This window comes from Crocodylus siamensis, chromosome 4, assembly GCF_052110815.1.
Source record: "Crocodylus siamensis isolate JL-2025a chromosome 4, ASM5211081v1, whole genome shotgun sequence".
In the NCBI taxonomy this organism is placed as follows: domain Eukaryota; kingdom Metazoa; phylum Chordata; order Crocodylia; family Crocodylidae; genus Crocodylus; species Crocodylus siamensis.
In genome coordinates this window covers 157338376-157349237 of record NC_143398.1, presented here as the reverse complement: position 1 = coordinate 157349237, position 10862 = coordinate 157338376, and positions in this window count along the sequence as shown.

Sequence of the window (10862 nt, the reverse complement as noted above, 5' to 3'; positions counted from 1 at the left end):
ACGCCCCCTCCACCAGTGATATTGACTGTGGGTGGAGCCTGGTCACTGATTGGTTGCTGCAGGGAGCACGTACCCCCTGTGACTAAGGTGGCACCAGTCACCCATGCTGAACATGTATTGAACATTGTAAGAGGTCTCACAAAGAAAATAAAAAAGGGAACAGGGAAAATCAGCTCCACAGTAAAACATCACTGTCTACACATGCAACTGTCCATGGGCCTATTCTTATTAGCCTGCAACAACTTCAGACTCACTGTCAACATGAAGAAGGCCGACAAGTCAGGAACCACATCTCAGTTAAACGCCAACAACTGTCGATGGTCAACAAGTTTGTCTCTTTAGGCAGCACGCTCTCCTGTGCTGTCCGTATCAACGCCAAAGTCAATGTAAAGATAGCAAAAGCCAGTGTGGCCTTCGGCAGACTCCATAAGTCAGTTTGGGACTGCAGAGGCATTGGAATGTCAATGAAACTGAAGATTTACAAAGCCATCATTCTCCCAACCCTCCTTTATGCCTACAAAACCTGGACTGTCTACCAGCATCATGCCAAGAATTTAAACCACTTCCATCTGTGCTGCCTGCAAAAGATACTAGAGATCAAGTAGTAGTGTAAGATTCTAGGCACACTGAGGTTCTCAGAAGATCAGCTCTCCCCAGTATCCACACCCTACTGAAACTGGTGCAGCTAAGATGGGCCAGCCACCTTTCAAGAATGCCTTATATTTGCCTGCCAAAGAAAATCTTCTATAGTGAACTGTCAAATGGAGTATGCTTTTGTGGCACACCAAAGCAGCGGTACAAGGACACCCTAAAGGTGTCCCTAAAGACTTTCAATATCAACCCGGAGTCATGGGAGCAAATTTCTCATGACCATCCATTCTGGAGGTCATCAGTCCAGAGTGGAGCACTGTCCTTCGAGCAGCGGCACAGCAAAGGCAGTGAGGAAGCACATGGCCAGGAAAATGAGGACCTCTCGTGTCCAGTCCTCATTGCTCTCCTGCCCTTGCTGCAGCAGATTGTTCATGGCAAAAATTGGGCTTATAAGTCACCTGAGTACCCATGCAACCAAGCCTCCACTCCACTCCACTCCTTTCTCTCTTTCCTCTCTTCTTTCTCCTTTTTCCTCTCTTCCTCCCTTTCTCTTTTCTCTCTCCCTTTTTCTTTCCTACTTCCTTTCTTTCTTCTCTCCACTCCTACCCACCTTTCTGATACAGTCATCTTTGCTTGTGAAAGACAAACAACACAGACAGTAGACAAGACTGCAGGGCAGTCTTGCTAAACACAAATGCTGCCTTGTGGCAGCATTGTTTCATGCTCCTCTGTGCACATGTGTGAAGCTGCTGGCTAGACCCATGCTGAAGCAGCCTCATGCCTCAGCCAGCCTCCCCCCACCCCCAGCTGCACATTGAGCTCTGACCAAGCTCCATGTGCAGCAGTGGGGTCCAGGCGGGGGTGCAGGGTGGTGGGGCTGGCTGAGGCATAAGGGTGCTTCAGTATGGAGCTGCCAGCTAGCCCCATGCTGAAGCACCCTCTTGCCTCTGCCAGCCCTTCCCCCCAACCTCCGCTGCATATGGAGTCCAGTTGGAGCATCCCTGGGTTGGCAGGCTGACCCCCACATGAATGCTCCCAGGCGCATGTTCAAATGGTTCATCCAGGAGCAAAAAACTCCAGAGCAATAAGCTCCAGAGTTCAATCATGCACATTAATTGCATGTGTAGATATGCCCAGTATGTAGTGAGTTATACTTTATACATTTCATTGATATTATTTCTCAATGAGCATGAGGAAAGAATTTTGGATGGCTTGAACTATATTGACTGAATATACATTTTAACCACATGGAAATACATTTTGTTAAACTTGTTTACAAGAATATAATAAGTTTTAACAATAAAAACAACACTGTTTATTTTAAACAGTTGTAGCAGGTGATAGGTTCCTACATTACAGGCTTAAACTCAATATACAAACATGTATATTTGGTATAAATATCCCATGCACCCTTGTTTATCAATATTGCTTATTTTTAATGTAAATTTTGGTAATTCTACAAACAAGCTAAAAGTAGTTGCATTGCATTAATGAAGAAGAAAATAAAATACATGTAGATGTTAGGGTTAGGTTTAAAGGTATACCATATTTACGCTTAGGGTTAGGGTATACCACATTGTGGCTTTACATAGTATATCCAATTATATTCTATTACATATTACATATATGAGCATATCCAATTATATTCTAGCTAATAATAAAATGCCAACCTTTCTCTAATAATAATAATAATAATGTTAATCCCTGTCTTAAATCAAACATTTTGTCCATGAAATATAGCCCGTGAAAAACTTTTTGGTCACCCACAATAGTTCTAGCTTGAAATCATAGAAAACTAGATTTGGAAAGGAACTCAGGAGGCCACCTAGTCAACCCCCTTGCTCAGAGCAGGACCAGCTCCAACTAGATCATCCCAGCCAAGGCTTTGTCTAGCTGGGTCTTAAAACCTCCAAACGTGGAAAGTCTACAACCTCCCTGGGTAGCCTGTTCCATTGTTTTACTACCCTTCTAGTGAGAAAGTTTTTCCTAATATCCAGGGATCCTGTTTTTTTCTGTTTAATAATCATAAATTCTCTGATTAAAAACCCCCAAATCTGCATTTTTTCCACAGTTAAAATGAAACACCACTATATATATAGTTATCAGTTCAATACAATATTTTTTGGATATATTTACAATTTTAAAGCAATTTGGAAGCTCAATCATTATAATAAAATAAATTCTAAATACCTATGCATTTTGGCATTTGATTTTGTTGTTTTTATCGTAGAAAATCAGAGCTCCCCCTGCCCTGCTTCACTCACCAGGATGTGGGTCCAGTTGGGGTTGTCTTCCCACCACCCCTGCTTTGTCACGCTGAGTGGCCCTGATATGCTGGTGCCCTGTCCCTGCCCATGCTGGCCCCTCACTCCCAACTCGCTGTCTCCTGGGCCCCGATGGTGCCCCTCACTACCAACTCACAGCCTCCTGGCCCTGCCAGTGCCCCTCAAGCCCCACCCACAGTCCCTCATCCCCCCAGTATTTCACTCTTGAATCACAGGCCTCAGAGCCCTGCCAGTGCCCTCATTCCCAACCCACAGCCCCCTGGCCCTGCCAGTACCCCTAATGCCCCACTCACAGCCCCTCATCCACCCCAGTCCTTCCCAGCCCACAGCCCCCCATGTCCTCTGGGTGCCCCTCCCAACTGGCCCTGCCAGTGCCCCTCACTCCCCAATGCACAGGCCCCCTAGCCCTTTTGGTGCTTTTCACTCATGACCCACAGCCCTCTGCACCCCCCCCCCCCGCCCTGCTGGAGGGGGCTGCCAGCTGCCAGGGATACAGGGCCAAGGACTTGGGTCCACAGGACCCTGTCCCCCACAGCAGCACCCAAGCCCTGGCTGCTGCCTGTGAGAGGCAATGGCTGCTGTGGCCCACACCTGGCACACAAATCAGGAGGCACATGCCCCCCCTCTGCTCTCCCTGGGAGTGTGCACAGTGATGGGTGTCCCAGGGGCACAACCACAGGGGAACTAGAGACCTTCCCCACAGGGGACCCCCGGACAGCGCTACACACCTCAGGAGAAAACCCCCTGAAAACAAAAACTTAACACAGGACGCCAGATGCAGGAGGAACAAAGAGCAAGGCCTGTGTGGGCGGGTGATGTCAGGAGTGATCACCAGCTGGCAGAGATGAAAAGGAACACTGACAGAGAAACAGCAAGAGCAGGAGAGGCAGCGGAGGCTGCGGAGACCCCACACTGGTAGCAGGCAGTGCTGGCATGGAAAGGAGGATCCCGCTTGGAAAGAGGCAGCGGCGGCTGAGGAAGATCAGGCAGCCCTGGTGTGAAAAGGCGAATTCCGCTTAGGGAGAGGCATCCCAAGTGGCAGCAATTAAAATACAGCCCCATGCTGGTCATAGGCAGCACCAGCATCCAGGGAAAGACCTGGCTCCTGAAGGAGCTAAAGGAACTCTGGAGATGGTGGAGACTTCCCACTCTGGGTTCCCATAGGTACGAAGCCAAGGAGAAAGGCTAACCCAGGGGGGAACGGAACATACCATCAGCGAAGGCAGAGAGCAGAGCAGTGCTGGGGATCACCACCTGGCTCAGGTTCTAGGGCAGAGAGAAGGAAAGAGCTGCTTGGCCTAATTTCTCCTCTATCTGCCCTCCTTTTTCTTTAAGTCCCTTTTCTCTTTAGTTGCCTCTTGTCTGTACATAGTTCTTTTTGTTGCTTTTTATAGCTTGCCTTTTTTGGTTATTCAGTGGTTAGGTCCACCTCAAGGGGATCTGACCAACACCTTAACACCAGGGGTGCTCACAAGGCTCAGCAAGTAGCTGGTGACACCAGGAGAGATAGACGAGAGAGGAGAATCCAGCAGGCCTGCAGCCTACCGAAGAAAGGAAGATAACCAGTCCTGGACAGGGCATGAAGACCAAAGATCATCTAGACCAGAGGGACAGCCACATTAAGACCAGGTGGCCCGCTGGAGGTTGGCATAAGGAAGGGGTGTAGGGGAAGTGGAACCCCATGAATATCCACTGGGAGGAGCGACTGACCTCAAGGGACCTTCAACAGAAGACCCCTCTACTAAAAATACACTCAAAGTCATGGCAGGAGAGTTCAGGGGCCTTCTCTGGGTTGATTGAGGTCCTTTTCAGTGGTTGCATGAACCCTCACCACGCCCACCAGGTGCTTGCTCTAATGCAGCTCATGGGTGGGTATTCAAAGCAAGGAGGACAAAGTGGGGAACCAGGCCCCCCACAGCCACCCCCAGATGAGCCACCCACGGCTCCATCCTGCTCCCTACCCAGGCCCTGTAGCCACTCATTCCTGCCCCATCCATGGGCCCAGAGTCCTGCCCCAGCCATAGGCCCAGGCCCCATGCACCTCCCCTGCTCAGCAGTGTCCCCAGTCCTACCAACTCTCTTTCTTCCTCCCTGTGAGGGACTCAATACCCCACCCTCCAGATTTACTTTCAGGGATCTGTAGGAATTGCTCTCTACACTACCTGGCTGCTATGTGCATGTATGCACACACACATGCACGTGGCACCCCCTGCCAAATCAGCCTCCTCCCACTTCCCCAGCTTGCAAGAGGAAACCCGCAACTTCCCACATTCTTCTCCTTTAAAGGATAAAATCCATGTTTTTTCTCCTTAAAATGAGAAAACCTGCATTTTTCCATGGTGAGTGGAAAACATGGATCCCTACTAATATCTAACCTAAACTTCCCTTGCTGAAGCATGAAACCATTGCTCCTTGTTCTGTTATATGCCACCACTGAGAACAATCAGGCTCAGGGATGGGCAATTATTTCAGTTGGAGGGTCACTTAAAGAGTTTTGGTGAACTGTTGAGGCCTGAAAGGGTAGCCCCGCCTCTTGACAGGTGCTCTGCCCCTTGGTCACCATCTGGAAGTAGAAGTCCTACTCCTAACCCCTGACCTTTGCCACCAGAAGTCCCTTTCCTTGCCCCAGAAGTACTTTTGAGAGGAGGTTGCCATCAGAAACCCCCCAAATCATATACTAAAAAAAAAATCAAACATTTATTATAACCTATTTTAATTTTATTTAAATTTAAATTATTTAATTTTATTTAAAAATATTTTTGTCCTGATTTCTGTGTGTTTGCATAGGGTATCTAGAGGTGATTGCATAATAGCTCAAAATATACTCTTGCTCTTGTATATTGTGTGGGGGGAATAAAGGGGTGTATGTGGGGGCTGTGTGGTTGGGGAGTGGCTGTGAAGGTGTGAGGGGTGTGTGTGGAGTGTCAGTATGGTGAGGTTGTCGGAGAGGGTGGGGGATGAGTATGGAGGGGTGTGGGTGTGTGGGAGGATGTGTGTGGGTATAGTGGGGCTGGGGATTGGAATGTGTGGGGGCTGTGGGAAGGTGTGGGTGTGTTTTGGGGTATGGTGGAGAGTATGGGTGTGTGGGAAGGTGTTAGTGTGTGTGTAGATATGGTGGGGGTTGTGATAGTGTGTGAGGGTTATGATGGGGGTGGGATTATGTGTGGCAGCTGTGGTATGGGGTGGCCATGTGGGTTTATGATGGGGGGTAGGAGTGTGTGGGGGAGGAGCAGGAGGGTGTGGGTGTGTGTTGGGGGTATGGTGGGAGGTGGTGAGCCAGCCCCACCTGTCCTTTCCTGGCTGCAGTTCTTGGATATAAGTCTGGGACCTATATGGCATGGCATAGGGCCAGCCCACTGTCTTGGCACAACGTGGTTCTGGCTGCAAGGCTGGGACCCACACAGCACATCAAGGAGCTAGCCCATCCCATCCCATCCCCTCCTGGCAGCACGTGGTTCCCAGCTGCAAGACTGGGACCTGCACGACACAGCATGGAGCCAGGCCTCCCCAAATCATCTCCTTTTGGTATCATGCAGTTTCCCGCGGCATGGCTGGGACCCAAGTTTCACGGATTCATAGATTCAAGCAGTGCAGCACAGAGGGGATGGCTCTGTGCTGTGCCATGTAGGTCCCAACCTTGCAGCCAGAATTGTATTGTACTGGGCTGAGCTGGGCTGCCCTCATGCCTTGCAGCCAGGAACTGCATGCTGCCAGGTGGGGCCAGGCCAGGCCAGGTCAGGCAGGCTCTGTGATGTGCTGTATGGATCCCAGCCATGCAGCAGATAACCGTGCAGCAGATTAGGCACTGCACTAAGCTAAAAACAAGCAGCAACTCCTACAATGGTGTCGACACGGAGTGCTGCCAGGGACCCTGCCCGGGGGGTGCAGCCTACCCAGGGCTTGTCTGAGGCCTCCACCCAGACAGAGCCCATGGGGGGGCTGGCATCCCCCCACCCCCTGGCCTGCGGGAGTTGCCCAGCAGGGCCCAGGGGGGCAGGGATTGGGGATCCCCACACCTGTCCTGCAGGCGCCCGCCTTAGGGCCCTGGAAGTGCAGGTGAGGGAGCTCCAGGAGGAGGTTAGCAGGCTGAGGGGAATCAGGGAAGTGAAGGATGAAATTAATGGCTATTTCCTTTCCCTGCAGGGCCACACACCCAAGGAAGAAGTACCTTGGGAAGTGCCCTCCACTGCAGAGTGGCAGACAGTCACCTCCAGAACCAGGGCTGCTCTTAACACAGTCCAGCTGGAGAACAGGTACAAGGCCCTGGCAACTCTGGAAGAGAAGGAAGGAGAGGAAGCAACCAGAGAGGAGGCAACTCCACACTCTCCATGATCCAAGCAGGCCAAAGGAGCCAAGCAGTCCCAGAGGGAAAAGAGTCGCGTGATCGTCATAGGCGACTCCATCCTGAGAGGTACAGAGGGCCATCTGTCACCAGGACCCCTCGACATGTGAGGTCTACTGGCTTCCCAGAGCAAAGATTCAGAACTTGAAGGGGATGATCCAGGCCGTGATCCAGCCCACCGATTACTACCCCATGGTCCTAGTCCATGTGGGTACTAATGATGTGGCCAGAAGAAGCCCTGATCACCTGATGGCAGACTACCATGCTCTGGGGGGGTGTGCTGAAGGAGATAGGTACACAGGTGGTTTTCTCATCTGTCTTACCAGTGAGCAGACATGGAAGATGACATGCAACATGCATCGCAGAGACCAACTGGCCTCTTTGGGAATGATGTCTTGAGGTGGGCTTTGGCTTCCTCAACAACGACCCACACATCATGACAAGAGACATGCTCGGATGGGATGGGCTCCACCTTTCCCCTAAAGGTAAGTGTGTGTTTTCTTCTAGGTTGGCGGCTCTCTGGCGGGCTTTAAAGTAGGCTTGTTGGGGGAAGGGGAAGACAAGGGCGGAGGAAGCCTTGGACTGCCAAACCAAGCAACACCCACAAGTACAGCCCAGTCTAGACCGACAAATGGAACATATATGCGAGTAAGCAACAGGGGCCAGGGTAATGCTGAAAATAGGGGGTCAGTGCACACATCCACAGGAGGCCTCAAATGCCTCTACACAAACGCTTGTAGTATGGGAAACGAGAAAGAGGAACTTACCCTCCTGCTAGCTGACACCAACCCAGACATAGTGGGGCTCACTGAAACGTGGTGGGACCCAACGCATGACTGGGCAGTGAATATCAAGGGCTATAGGCTGTACAGGAGGGATAGGACAGAGAAGAAAGGTGGTGGCGTGGTGCTCTACATTAAGGAGGAATACACATCCTTGTCAATTAGCAAAGGGTCAGAGGAGGGGCACTCTGAAGTGCTCTGGGTTAGAATACAAGGCAGTCGAGGGGAAAGAGATTTAATGGTGGGGGTCTATTACAGACCACCCAACCAAGGGGAAGAGCTAGACCAGGAATTCTTAAGTCAACTCACGGAGGTAGTTAGGTCAAAGGATGTGGTCATTATGGGTGACCTGAACTTTCCAGACATCTGCTGGGAGGAGCAGTCAGCCAGGTCTGACCGCTCATGTAGGTTCCTAGCCAGAATGCAGGACCTCCATCTAACCCAGGAGATGCAAAGCCCCACAAGGGGAGATGCCTTGTTGGACCTGGTGCTGGCCATCGGCGACGACCTGGTGAGGGGGCTGCGGGTGCTCGACCACCTGGGCAACAGTGACCATCGCCTGCTGGAATTCACCATCCAGCACAAGGTGGCAAAAGGCCTACAGCAAGGCAGCAGCCCTAGATTTCAGGAGGGTGGACTTCAATGAGCTAAGAAGAACAGTCAGGGAAGCACTGAGGTCCTGGAGGGGAGGGGAGCCAGGTGTCCAAGAAGAGTGGTCGCTCCTTAAGCAGATGATCCTCCAATCCCAACACGGATCAAAGGGGGTAGGAGGGCACAAAAGCCCCCATGGCTCACCAAAAGCATCCAGGAATGTCTCCTAGCTAAAAGGGAGGCGCACATCCAATGGAAGGGAGGGGCCATCACCAGGGAGGATTATACTGCAGTTGCTTGGGGATGCAGGGGGGCAGTCAGGAAGGCCAAGGCGGAGAGGAACTGGGACTAGCTTCCCGGATCAAGAACAACAAGAAGTCCTTTTTTAAATAAATAGGGGGCAAAAAGAAGGTTCCGGGTAATGTGGGCCCCCTGCAGGACACGCTAGGAAATTTGGTTGTCACACCAGACAACAAAGCTAACATATTTAACGATTTCTTTGCTTCCATTTTCCTGAGCAGGGACTGGAACAGCCACCCCCCTCTGGGCCCCCCTCAAACCCCAGGGGAGGCACACCTAGGCCAAGGGTTAGTGAGGAACTAGTCAGGGAACTTCTGGAGGGACTGGATGTATTCAAATCAGCTGGTCCGGAAGATCTCCTCCCTAGAGTACTGAGGGAATTAGCTGAGGTCATTGTGAGACCCCTGGCATGGCTGTACGAGCACTTGTGGTGCTCTGGTGTGATGCCAGAGGACTGGAAGAGGGCCAGTGTGGTTCCCGTCTTCAAAAAAGGGAGAAAGGAGGACCCGGGAAACTATAGGCCAGTTAGTCTTACCTCAATCCTGGGCAAGCTTTTTGAGAGAATTATTCTGGCACATGTCCACAAGGGTCCAGTGAGGGAGGTTATGCTTAGGGGCAACCAACACAGGTTCATTAGAGGCAGGTCCTGTCAGACCAACCTGGTGGCCTTCTACGACCAGGTCACCAAATCCTTAGATGCAGGGGTAGCAGTGGACATAGTCTTCCTGGACTTTCGGAAGGCCTTCAACAATGTCTCTCACCCCGTTCTCATCAAGAAACTGGGGGACTGTGGTGTCAACACATACACAGTCAAATGGGTCGCCAACTGGCTGGAGGGCCGCACCCAGAGAGTGGTAGTGAATGGGTCATTTTCAACCTGGAGGGATGTGGGCAGTGGGGTCCCCCAGGGCTCGGTTCTTGGGCCCGCACTCTTCAACATCTTCATCAGTGACTTGGACAAGGGGGTAAAAAGCACCCTATTCAAATTTGCTGATGACACTAAGATGTGGGGGGATGTGGGCACGCTAGAAGGGAGGAATAGGCTGCAATCACACCTAGACAGGTTACAGGGGTGGGCAAATGAGAATAGGATGGGATTCAACACCAACAAGTGCAAGGTGATCCACCTGGGGAGGAAGAACCAGCACCATACCTACAGGGTGGGGAACTCCCTTCTTGCCAGTGCAGAGGCAGAAAAGGATCTTGGAGTCATCATTGATGCCAAGATGAACATGGGCCAGCAGTGTGGGGATGGAGTCAGGAAAGCCAACCGCACCTTGTCATGCATCCACAGATGCATCTCAATCAGGTTCAAGGAGGTGATACTCCCCCTCTATGCGGCACTGGTCAGGCTGCGTCCAGTTCTGGGCACCGTGCTTCAAGAGGGATGTGGACAACATGGAGATGGTCCAGAGGAGGGCCACTCGCATGCTCAGGGGGCAGCAGTGCGGGCCCTACAAGGAGAGGCTACGGGATCTGAACCTGTTCAGCCTCCACAAGAGAAGCTGAGGGGGGATCTAGTGGCCTGTTACAAACTAGTGAGGGGGGACCAGCAGGCACTGGGGGAGTCCCTGTTTCCCCAAGCACCACAAGGAGTGACTAGGAATAATGTTCACAAGCTGGCAGAGGGGAGATTTAGGCTAGATATCAGGAGGCGCTACTTCACTGCCAGGGCAGCTAGGATCTGGAACCAACTTCCAAGAGAAGTGGTGCTGGCTCCTACCTTGGGGTCTTTAAGAGGAGGTTAGATGAACACCTTGCTGGGGTCGTTTGACCCCAGTGCTCTTTCCTGTGGCAGGGGGTCGGACTCAATGATCTGCTCAGGTTCCTTCCGACCCTACAAACTACGAAACTATGAAACCACATGATGCTGCAAGGGGACAGGACAGGCCAGGCTGGCTCTGTACCATGCCACATGGGTCCCAGCCATGCAGTGGGGAACTGTATGCTGCCAGGAATGGATGGGATGGA